The sequence below is a fragment of the Triticum aestivum genome, chromosome 1D, assembly GCF_018294505.1.
Source record: "Triticum aestivum cultivar Chinese Spring chromosome 1D, IWGSC CS RefSeq v2.1, whole genome shotgun sequence".
NCBI classification, from domain to species: domain Eukaryota; kingdom Viridiplantae; phylum Streptophyta; class Magnoliopsida; order Poales; family Poaceae; genus Triticum; species Triticum aestivum.
The window spans coordinates 29,648,546-29,658,987 of record NC_057796.1 but is presented as its reverse complement, the minus strand read 5'-3'; the positions used below and the strand labels follow the sequence as shown (position 1 = coordinate 29,658,987).

General features: G+C 46.7%; 2 non-coding genes across 2 annotated transcripts; both read right to left on the bottom strand.

Annotated features, from left to right (window-relative positions):
• Positions 1–2,736: 2,736 nt before the first annotated feature.
• LOC123183661 (5S ribosomal RNA) lies at positions 2,737–2,855 on the bottom strand. Its single transcript, XR_006492720.1, has one exon. It is a non-coding gene; the product is annotated as a 5S ribosomal RNA (ribosomal RNA).
• A 328-nt stretch (positions 2,856–3,183) lies between these two features.
• On the bottom strand, positions 3,184–3,303 carry LOC123183583 (5S ribosomal RNA). The gene has a single exon (XR_006492647.1). It is a non-coding gene; the product is annotated as a 5S ribosomal RNA (ribosomal RNA).
• Between the last annotated feature and the right edge of the window lie 7,139 nt (positions 3,304–10,442).

The window sequence follows — 10,442 nt, the reverse complement described above, 5'->3', positions numbered from 1 at the left end:
CGGCTGAACAATATGTACATTATTTAGTGAACATAAAGGGGCCTCGATCATAACAACTACGCGGCAACGGAACAACGTCGTAGCGGAAACTCCATAGCACAGGGACACCGATGTGGACACGATCTAGACTCGAGCAGCACTCCTTTCCAACGAGACTTTCCTGAAATCTGGCATGACACGCCAGGTCAGTACATCGAATGTACTTGCAAGCTCACAACAGGCATAATCATAATGACAAACAATATCATGATAATTAACCAATTAATAATGCAATAATGTTTCAACATGCTGTGCTCATGCTCTTGTGATAAAAGTCCCTCGGGACTGACTTACCAACCGTGATCGTTCTTGGATCACAAACGTACCACCATCGTGGTCTTGACTAGCATATCTCGTGATCCTTACGGTGATCACAACTACGACCAATACTTGGTCTCGAACATCTCGATGGCTTTCCCACCATCATCAATAGTGCAAAGTTCATAACTTAGTGTGCAAAATTTATTAAACATTGACCCATGGTGTGAACTACTACGAGCGTGTCCATAACCATGGACTCGGCTATCAATAGATTATTACACTCTGTAGAGGTAGCACACTGTACCCACACCACGGAACCCATGGCCTCGCACTCCCATTCGGGTGGACCAATGGCATTCCGACGAAACCCCTCCATTGCCATGACACTCTCCCGGCCACTCCGACTCACTCCCCATCGGGCTAGTCCTGGGTGGCCTCGTGTCTACCAAAGACACAACGACCACCGTGGTGGCCAAAATGATCCCACAAGGGGACCCGGTACCATAATCTCAACAACGGGCACACAAGGTTATGTCTGCTTACCGGGCCAGGTAAGCACGCCCATAACCTTCCCTAGTTGGAGGCACCGACCAGAGGCATGACAACGGACAGAATCAAGGCCTTCCCATAAAGGCAAATGTGGTTGCACTGGGAAGAACTCGATTCAGTGGCACCATGACCCGGCCAACGATATGTTCAAGTTGAGTTATATTCAGGTTCAACTTAAAGTAAAAATGACCGGTGTCATCACATGCCATGAAAATGCAACACTACATATGCATCACATATTAACGGAAATGACCGAGTCAACTATATTCACACTAAGCAGAAACATCAACAACTCATGCCACTTTTCTAGTTAGGATAAACCTCATTTTAAACAGAATATATCCTAGCAAATTTTTATTATTTTGCTCATGCAAGAAAATAACTTCAAGTAATTACTCATATGCATAAAAATATTATTCTTTTATCACCACAAATGAATACTAGTTTCTTTACCAAATAAGTTAGTTTCAAACATTCTGTAAATAAAGCATATTAACTAAAACAAACACTTAACAGAATATAAATAACATAATAATTATTTAAATGCATGGATTAAATCTTTCATTCAAGTAAGAAAATCATAAACATTGAAATGGCACCATGAAAATGTTGTTGTGGCTTGCCTTAGTGCAGATGAGGTTCACAAGCCTTCTGGTGATCCTCAAGACAAGCCTCACCCTCTGAAAATAATTTTAAACATAAGAAGAAAATATCAAGAACCCTTCTGAAAATCACCAGAAAATCTAGACAGCACAGAAAAATCTCATCTTTGGTGAGCTGCTAGATTTCTTTGCAAAGAACACAATGCAAAACGAATCAATTCATTTGGACTTATGGTTAAAGAGTTATAGCCGTTTGAAGCTCTCTAGAAAAAATATATATATATATATATTTGAATTTAAATAAACAAACTAGGGGGGTGACGTCGAAGGCGTAAAGCCTTGGGGCACCACCACTCGTACCGCTTCGCGCGCGTACTAAGTGGCTCACTAGCAGGCCCCGCTAGTCAGGCGAGGGGGAGAGGGAGGAGGAAACAGAGGGGGTCGTGGCTTCGCCGGAGCTCACGCCGGCGGCGAGGGCTCCTTGGCCAAACCGAGAGGGAGGGATCGAGAGAGGGGATGGAGGCGCACCTGCCCATACCCGTAGCGTAGCTAGGGGTGGTCGGACGGCGTCGGAATCGAACTCGCAAGCGGAGGCAGAGAGCAGTGGTCGCCGGAGATGAAGACGACTGCGAGCAGAGGCAACTCTAGGGGCTCCAAGTGGACGGAACGGCTTCACCGAAGAGTGGTGGAGGGTCTGGAAGGGTCTCCCAGGCCAGGGAGGGGCTGGAGCTACCGCGGCGACCCGAGGAGATCATCGGCGAGCTCGAGCTCGGGGACAGCGGCCCGCGGCCTGCCCGGCCGGGCTACGGCTATCTACAAGCTTGTGGAGTGTGTGGGAGTGGAGGATGGTGCTCGAGGAGGCTGGGGGGCTCCATTTATAGGAGAGCACCGAGGGGTGGATCTGGCTCCACCGGCGACACCTGGACACTGCGCCCGGCGACGAGCGGCGTCAGTGAGAGGGGGAGAAGGCGACGCAACTCACGCGGGGACTGTGGGCGAACGGGGACGAGCACAAGATCAAGAAGAAGGCGACGAGCACAGTGCAGAGCGCACTGTGGCGTTGGCCGGACCGTGCCCGTGCTCGCTGCGGCGAGCTCCGGCGTCGGCGAGTGCCAGGGGGGAGTTAAGGGGGTTGAGACGAAGATGGTGGCAAAGTTTGGCGCGCTTTGGCAGTCGGGGGAGCGAGCACGCACGAAACAGAGCGCTCGGCGGCACTCAGAGCGCGTCGACACGCAGGCTGGCATCGTGTACATGCGTGGTCACCGCGTGAACTCTGCCCTCAGGCCGACCAAAACACAAGGACTTCCCAGGAGGTCACCCATCCTAGAACTACTCTCGCCCAAACACGCTTAACTTCGGAGTTCTGATGGGATCCGGTGCTTTAGTGCAGGTATGGTCATATCCAACATGTTACCGCCATCTTCGTCACTTATGCTTACCCCTCCCAGCTCCACTACAAAGACGATTTTACATTGCTTTGGCCGCTTCCGCTCAACTACGGAAACGAGTTTACCATGGTTTCCACCCCTCCCTCTCAACCGCATCAGCGCCTATTTACCACTGTTTCGACCCCTTTCAGAACGCGCTTGCCGCGCCACAACGCTGCCGCTAGACGCATGAATAATGAGCACCCAGCTAAAACTTACCGCAAACGTGGAAAATAATGAAACATGGTAAATATACGCCGCACACGTGCTCTTTGTTTTGCACGCGGCGCAAAAAAATTAAAAAGGGAATGCAACACGAGGACTTCCCAGGAGGTCACCCATCCTAGTACTACTCTCGTCCCAAGCAAGCTTAACTTCGGAGTTCTGATGGGATCTGGTGCTTCAGTGCTGGTATGATCGCATCCAACATGTTACCCCCGTCTTCGTCCCTTATGCTTGCCCCTCCCACCTCCACTACATTCCGACTGCATCAGCCGATGACAATCAAGAACCGCGTCTAGAAGAAGAGAGAGTTGCCACACCCCCTATCACTCAAGAAGATGTTCTCGAGGAGAACGAGTCTATGTCCGAACCTCCTGCTACTCAAGAGGAGGTTGAAAACACTGAAGCGGCCACAAACTACACTACTGGAGCCAATGACGTTGTCATGGCTGAAGACAATGTGGCGCCTGAAGCTAATGTGGCGCCTGAAGCCAATGTGCAACATGAAGCCCCTGTCAATGCCAATGCTCCTGTACCACCTCCAAGGTCTCACAATATTGAGCAGGCATTTGATCGCGGCCAACTTGTCACTGTCCGATGGCCTATTCTGGTTCCTCCTCCTACCCCCAGACCACAATTTGACTACCATGTGGAGCACAGGCCTCAGGTCCAGAAGCCAAAGCCCAGACTGCCAAGATTTCCCGGCGCTGCAACTTCGCCTGGATCATTCAATGTCAATAGCTTCAGGGCTCACAACACCTTCTTTGACAGTGCAAAGAACACGTACTCAAACCCAAAGATCTCATCTGATCGCTTCTGGAGCTATCAGCAGCACAGTTATTACTCATGCATCTTATACAATCAAGGGCGAATCTTTCCTCACATGCGTCTGGATTGTGAAGCCATTGCTGGTCTGCCCTTCTTGGAAGAAGCTCTAGACTGTTTAAGAGATGCTGTCCTTCTGCAGTTTGTCACTGAAAAAGAGCATTGGAATGAGGAGCTTCTGCTGCAATTCTATGCCACTCTACACATTCGTGGCTACAACAGGGATCCGAAGACTTGGGTCCTTGAGTGGATGACAGGTGATGTGCACCATGAAGCGAAAGCTCAAGATATCATTGAGCTTACTTCCCTGCCCACTCCAGGTGAGCTCTATGAACCTGGTTGTCAGCTCCACAGAAATGCATTGGAGAGCATATTTCAGAAGTCTGAGCCCAACATGAGTCAGATGCTCAGCATGATGAAGCCACTGCCACAAGATGCTGAATATCCAAAGGAATTCTTTGTCGAAGACCTCGAGTATCTGCCCCGTACCATCTATCACATTATAAGGCGAACTCTATGGCCCGTCAAAGGACATTCTCCTGCAGCCAAGCTTGAAGGCACGATGAAGACATTGGTGTTCTATATTCTCAATGGCATCAGCTTCAATGATCAAGATTTCTTCATCAGGCAACTTGCTGCATCTGGAATTGATCTATTTGGCTTGAAGTTCTATGCTCCATGGTTGATGCACTTAATTAAGCTTCACTCTTCTGTCAACTATCAACCCTCTGCACACAACCATCTTATCTTCTTGCCTGAGGTTGATATGTCTGTCGAAGCCATCTACCCTGAGCCCGACAAGGAGCCAATATATCTTCACAATGTCGATCGCCAAAGCTTCACGCAACCAATTGAAGCGGTTCATGTTCCAAATGTTGCTACTCCTGTTTATCCTCTGGCTGAAAATACACGTGCACCTCATCGTGCCAACATTGAAGCCACTGAAAGCACCATTGCTCAAAGGCCTCGGAAGCGATCTCGTGTACTCAATGACAAAGAGCTTCTTGTGGCCTTACATCAGAAACAGGATAGGCACCATGACTGGCTAAAGCGTCAGATGCAGAGCCTCTTGGTGGATGCTAATCGCATTCGCAATCTTGCCACCAAGAATGCCTTCGTATCACATGAAGCCTGTCGGAGGTCCTGGAAGAGTCTGACATTGCTAAGCTCCGAAGATGATCTTCGCGAAGATGGCTTCACCGAGCGCTACAAGTTTGATTCCACGCCTCCCCGAAATGCCGTCTTGCGTCATACTCCTTCCTTAGAAGACTCGGAGTATTCATCTTCGGTTGTAACTGTTGTTGCGAGAGTCGTTGATGAAGAAGAGATGCCACCTCTCCAACCATGACTTCGCCACGTCTCGACACTGCACCAGGCCCATCTGCACCACCAAAATCCAACGTCGACCTTGCTCCTTCATCTACTCCTGATGGGAACGAGTAGATGCTCTATGTCTTCAAACCTTTTTAGTCCTTACTGACAAAAGGGGGAGAAGCATATGAGTTGATAGTCTTCAAGAGGGTCCATATGGGTGGTTGCTATATCTTTTGCCAAGTGGTTACAACTCTCGTTTCTGATACATTTGGTTCTTTGGCTTGTAACACTTAAACTTGATGGTCGTCTGCTACTTTGCTTGCTATTCTGTGATGCGATGATAAATTCGCATGAAGTCATTCCGCAGACGTCCATTTTTCATTATGCATGTCATTATCTTCGGTATATATTCATATGCATAATGAATTGTCTTCTTATGTTGGAAAGGATCTCCACAAAGTAAAACCTGCCATGTGCATTTGCATTCAAACACAAACTATTTATATGCACATCTTCAGGGGGAGCCTTTTGCTACTTATGAAGACAATACCTTAATCCTTACAATTTCACATACTTTTATCCCCATTGAAAACCTCAACCAGTTTGTCATCAATCACCAAGATTGTAAGTGCATCTAGTGCCACCCCTAGTTGGTTTTGGAGTATTGACGACAAACTTGGTTGAGGGACTAATGTGTTTGTGAGAATTGCAGGATAACACAGGTAGTAGTCCCTCATTGATATGGTTTACCTACCGGAGATGACCCCTAAAAATGTGTGAAGACATTGAAGACAATGGTGGTCTGTGAAGATATTCACAATGAAGACTATGACATGAGAAGACATCGCATGAAGACTATGGAGTGCGAAGACATAATTATTTCGTAGCTTCTTTTTCTTCTTTGTTGAGTCATAGGAACCACCGCACTGTTAAGTGGGGTCCAAGTGAACAAAGTCAGAGTGACTGAAGTGATGCTCAACCAAATCCTATGTCTTCGAGCGAAGACAATGAGATAAAATCTTATCCAGAGATTGATGAGTCGGCTTTACTTGTAGCCCAAGTCAAGCTACCGCGTGTGTTTGAAATCTGACCGTTAGACACGTGTCAGTTCCTTAGTGACCCAGTGTCATTTCGGACAAATCAGGTCGGGTTGCCTCCTGGCTATAAATAGCCCACCCCCTACACCATAAGTTGGTGGCTGCTCAGAGTTAGTGCACGGCTTTTGTCGTTTGAGAGCAACCCACCTCCAAAGCATTTGAGAAAGAGATCCTTGCGAGGACAAAGCCCAAAACACCCAGAGCCAAAGAGTCTTAGGCATCACTGAAGTCTTTCTGTCCGCGTGATCTGAAGACTTATTACACTTGAGGACTGTGAATCCTCCATCCGGTTAGGCGTCGCGTTCTGAGCATCCAAGAGTCATTGTAGATTGCCGGTGAACAAAGTCTGTGAAGGTTCGGAACTCTACCTTGAAGACTTACTAGAGTGATTGGGTGAGGACTAAGTGTCCTTAGCTCAACGGGAATAAGGTGAAGACGCAGTCTTCTGAGTTGAATCTCAGCCTCCCTAACCAGACGTACAGTTGTCACAGCAACTGGAACTGGTCCAACAAATCCCTGTCCTCACCAAGCAACCGGTTCTATCTCCTCCCTCTCTTTACTTACAGTTTGTCTTCATGAAGTCTTTGCTTGCTTGCCTGATCTGTTTGACTTCACTATGTGACGACTATTGTTGCTTGGCTTCATACCATCTTCCACCCTGATCCATGCTACCTAGCTGCTAATAGTCTTCGTGCTTTCACTTCATTCCTTACTTGACTATGGCTTGTCTAGTGTAGTCTACCTTCCGCTGCATGTCAATAGGTTCATTTCTATTGTTTGTCTTCGAAACTCTCATGTTTTGAAGACTCTCATAAAAATCGCCTATTCACCCCCCTCTAGTCGATAACTAGCACTTTCAATTGGTATCAGAGCAAGGTGCTCCCTTGTTCTGTGTGATTCGGTTTAACCACCTGGAGTTTTAGCTAGGTCGACTGCAGGGATAATCAAAGTCTCCGTTGCGTGCCCTGTCTTCGATGGCACTGATTACCCCTACTGGAAGAATAAGATGCGCATGCATCTTGAAGCCATTGATGTCGACCTCTGGTATGTCGTCAAGAATGGCGTTCCCAAGGCTGGTGAAGGTGTCACCCCTGCTGATGTCATGAAGTTCATTCAACTGGATTCTACTGCCAAGAACATCATCTGTGGTCATCTGACCAAAGGACAGTATGGCCGTGTGAGTGCTCTGGAAACTTATTGGCTCTCCAAGGTCAACGAAGGCGTCTCAACCCAGAGAGACTCAAGGATCAGTGTTCTTCGCAACCTCTTCAACCGCTTCAAGAGAAACGACAATGAAAATGTCCAGCTCACGTTTGATCGCCTCACTGATATCACAAATGAGCTTCATGCACTTGGCGCCACTGAGATCACCAAGCATGAAATCGTCAAGACGCTCCTGAGATCACTTGACAGCTCATTTGACACCCTTGCCCTGATGATTCAAGAACACCCTGACTACAAGACTCTCGATCCGTCTGACATACTTGAGAGGCTCAACACACATGAGTTCCAGTTATCTGAGAAAAGAGATATTTATGGTCCCAGCTATGGCCGTACGCGTGCTTTGAAGGCGAAGGCTGTTTCCTCATCTGAAGAAGAATCTGACTGCAGTTCTGGGGATCCTGAAGACATTGGAAAGGAGCTTGCTATGCTTGTGAAGAAGTTCCAGAAATTCACCAAGAAGAAAGGCTTCAGAAAGTCTTCAAGATCCAGATCAAGAAATGATGAAGCTTCCACTCATGACCACAAGAAGAGAACATGCCATAAGTGCAAGAAACCTGGTCACTACATCTCTGAGTGTCCACAGTGGGACAATGAGAACAAGAAGAAGAAGAAGAAGAGCAAGGAATATGATTCTGATGACAAGAAGAAAAATAAATCTTCAAAGTCTTCGTGCAAGTCTTCATCACACAAGAAAAGTTCATCTGGCAAGGCTCGTGCTTTTTTTGGAAAGGAGATGGATTCAGAGGAGGAGTCAGCTTCTGAGGAGGCTGAGGTGGAGTCTGAGGAGGAGTCCGACTCTGGCGTTGCAAGTCTGGCTCTAGCTACAGCCTACGTTGCCAAGTCCATTTTCAACACTGAAGACAATGGCTCCGTCACCAACGCTGATGCTAATGACAAGGACGACTCTGCCCCCACCTACTGCTTCATGGCACATGGTGCCAAGGTAAACTCACCCGATGCTTACTTTGAAACATCAAGTGAAGATAACTCTGAATGTGAATCCAAACCTAGCTACAACTGAACAATAGAAAGCTATGGAACATATTCAAAAATTGCTAGACAAAAGCGATGACATGTTGCACACGGAAATGACCCGATCTCAGTCCTTAATTGAAGACATAAAAAAATTTCATGTTAAGTATGAGGAACTTGAAAGTCGTCATGAAACGCTCTCAACAACTCATGAAAAGCTTTCCTACGATTATCTTCAAAGGAAGCAAGAACTTGAGAAATTGAGAGCGGCTCATGAAGATCTTCAAAAAGAGAACGAGTCACTTCGCGCTCAACAGATCAGCCCCGCTCAGGAAGGATTTGAACCACCATGTCTAAAATGCCATGAGCGTGATAACGCTACTTCAATTGCTAAATGTTCCACTACTGCTACTGTTGCAATATCTTCAACTGTCGATGTGGTAACTAACCCCTCTGCTGAGGATACCACTACTATTGCTGATGAAAATGCCAGGTTGAAGACATTGCTTGAGACAGGGATGTACAATAGTCTCAAAGGGCATCAGACACTATGTGATGTCCACAAAAAGCAGATTCTGAACCGAAACCCTAGGAAAGAGGGTGTTGGGTTCGAGAGGAAAATGAATGTTGATGGTTCTTACTGGAAGCCTGAGCAGTACCCCAAAACCACATGGGTTGCTGCAAAGGGACCTTCAGTGGATGCATCCACCTTATCTGGATTCACTTGTGCTAACCCGATTATCATTGATGAATCCTTTGGTGCAAACTATAAACTGTTTAAGAATCAGAATGATGAAGTGTTTGCCAGGTATATTGGTACTAACTGCAGGAATGGGCCACCTATGAAGAAGATCTGGGTACCCAAAAGCTGTCTTGAGAATCTTCCTGTGAATGTCATCATGACACCACCTGGGAAGAAGACAAACCCCAGACCAAAGCCTTCATATGGTCCAAAGGCTTCATACAGACAGAGGACTCAACAGAGTCACCCTAACGCCAATGTTTTGCAGGGAAATCATACTCAGACCTATGAATATGAGCGTGTTTCCTCATACCGCTATGTTCATAAAACTAAGAAATTTTCTGCTTATTCATATGAGTATTATTCACCTCCTGCAAGGCTATTTGCTAGGGCTCCAAAGCCGAAGTTCTCAGATGCTGCACTTAGACTCATTGCTTCGAAGCCACCCCTGAAAATGTGGGTGGTTAAGAAAACTTAACTCTCTTTTGCAGGGAAAGGTCTCGAGTCGAAAATCAAAGGCGTCTGATGCTTATGCTGGGGACCTAAAACATCTTGTGGGGCGCAAGATAAAATGCCCCAATGGTCTTACTATGTATTTTGTTCCTAAATCGCTTGCCAATCATCCTATCAGCCCTAACCTGGATCTGAGCTTTGATAATCCGCTTGTTCGTCAAATGTTTATGCTTCACAATACCCTTGGTGAAGCCTATCCCCCTAACTGTACTATAGGGTATGACACCACATGCTTCAGAATGGATTATGGACAGTGGATGCACTAATGACATGACTGGTGATCGAAGTCTTCTCATGGACTCAACCTTACGTCCATCTGACAAGAGTCACATCACATTTGCTGACACTGGTAAAAGCAAGGTATTGGGTCTAGGTAGAGTTGCAATCTCAAAGGATCAACACATGGATAAAGTGATGCTTGTTGAATCCCTTGGTTTCAACTTAATGTCTGTCTCAATGCTTTGTGATTTGAACATGATTGTGATATTTGGAAAATATCCTTGCCTTGTTCTAATGGAATCTGACAAGTCTCTAGTCTTTGAAGGGTATCGGAAAGATGATCTGTACATGGTAGATTTCTTAGCAGGACCACAGTTGGCCGTATGTCTTCTAGCAAAAGCTTTAGAATGCTGGCTCTGGCATCAGAGGCTAGGGC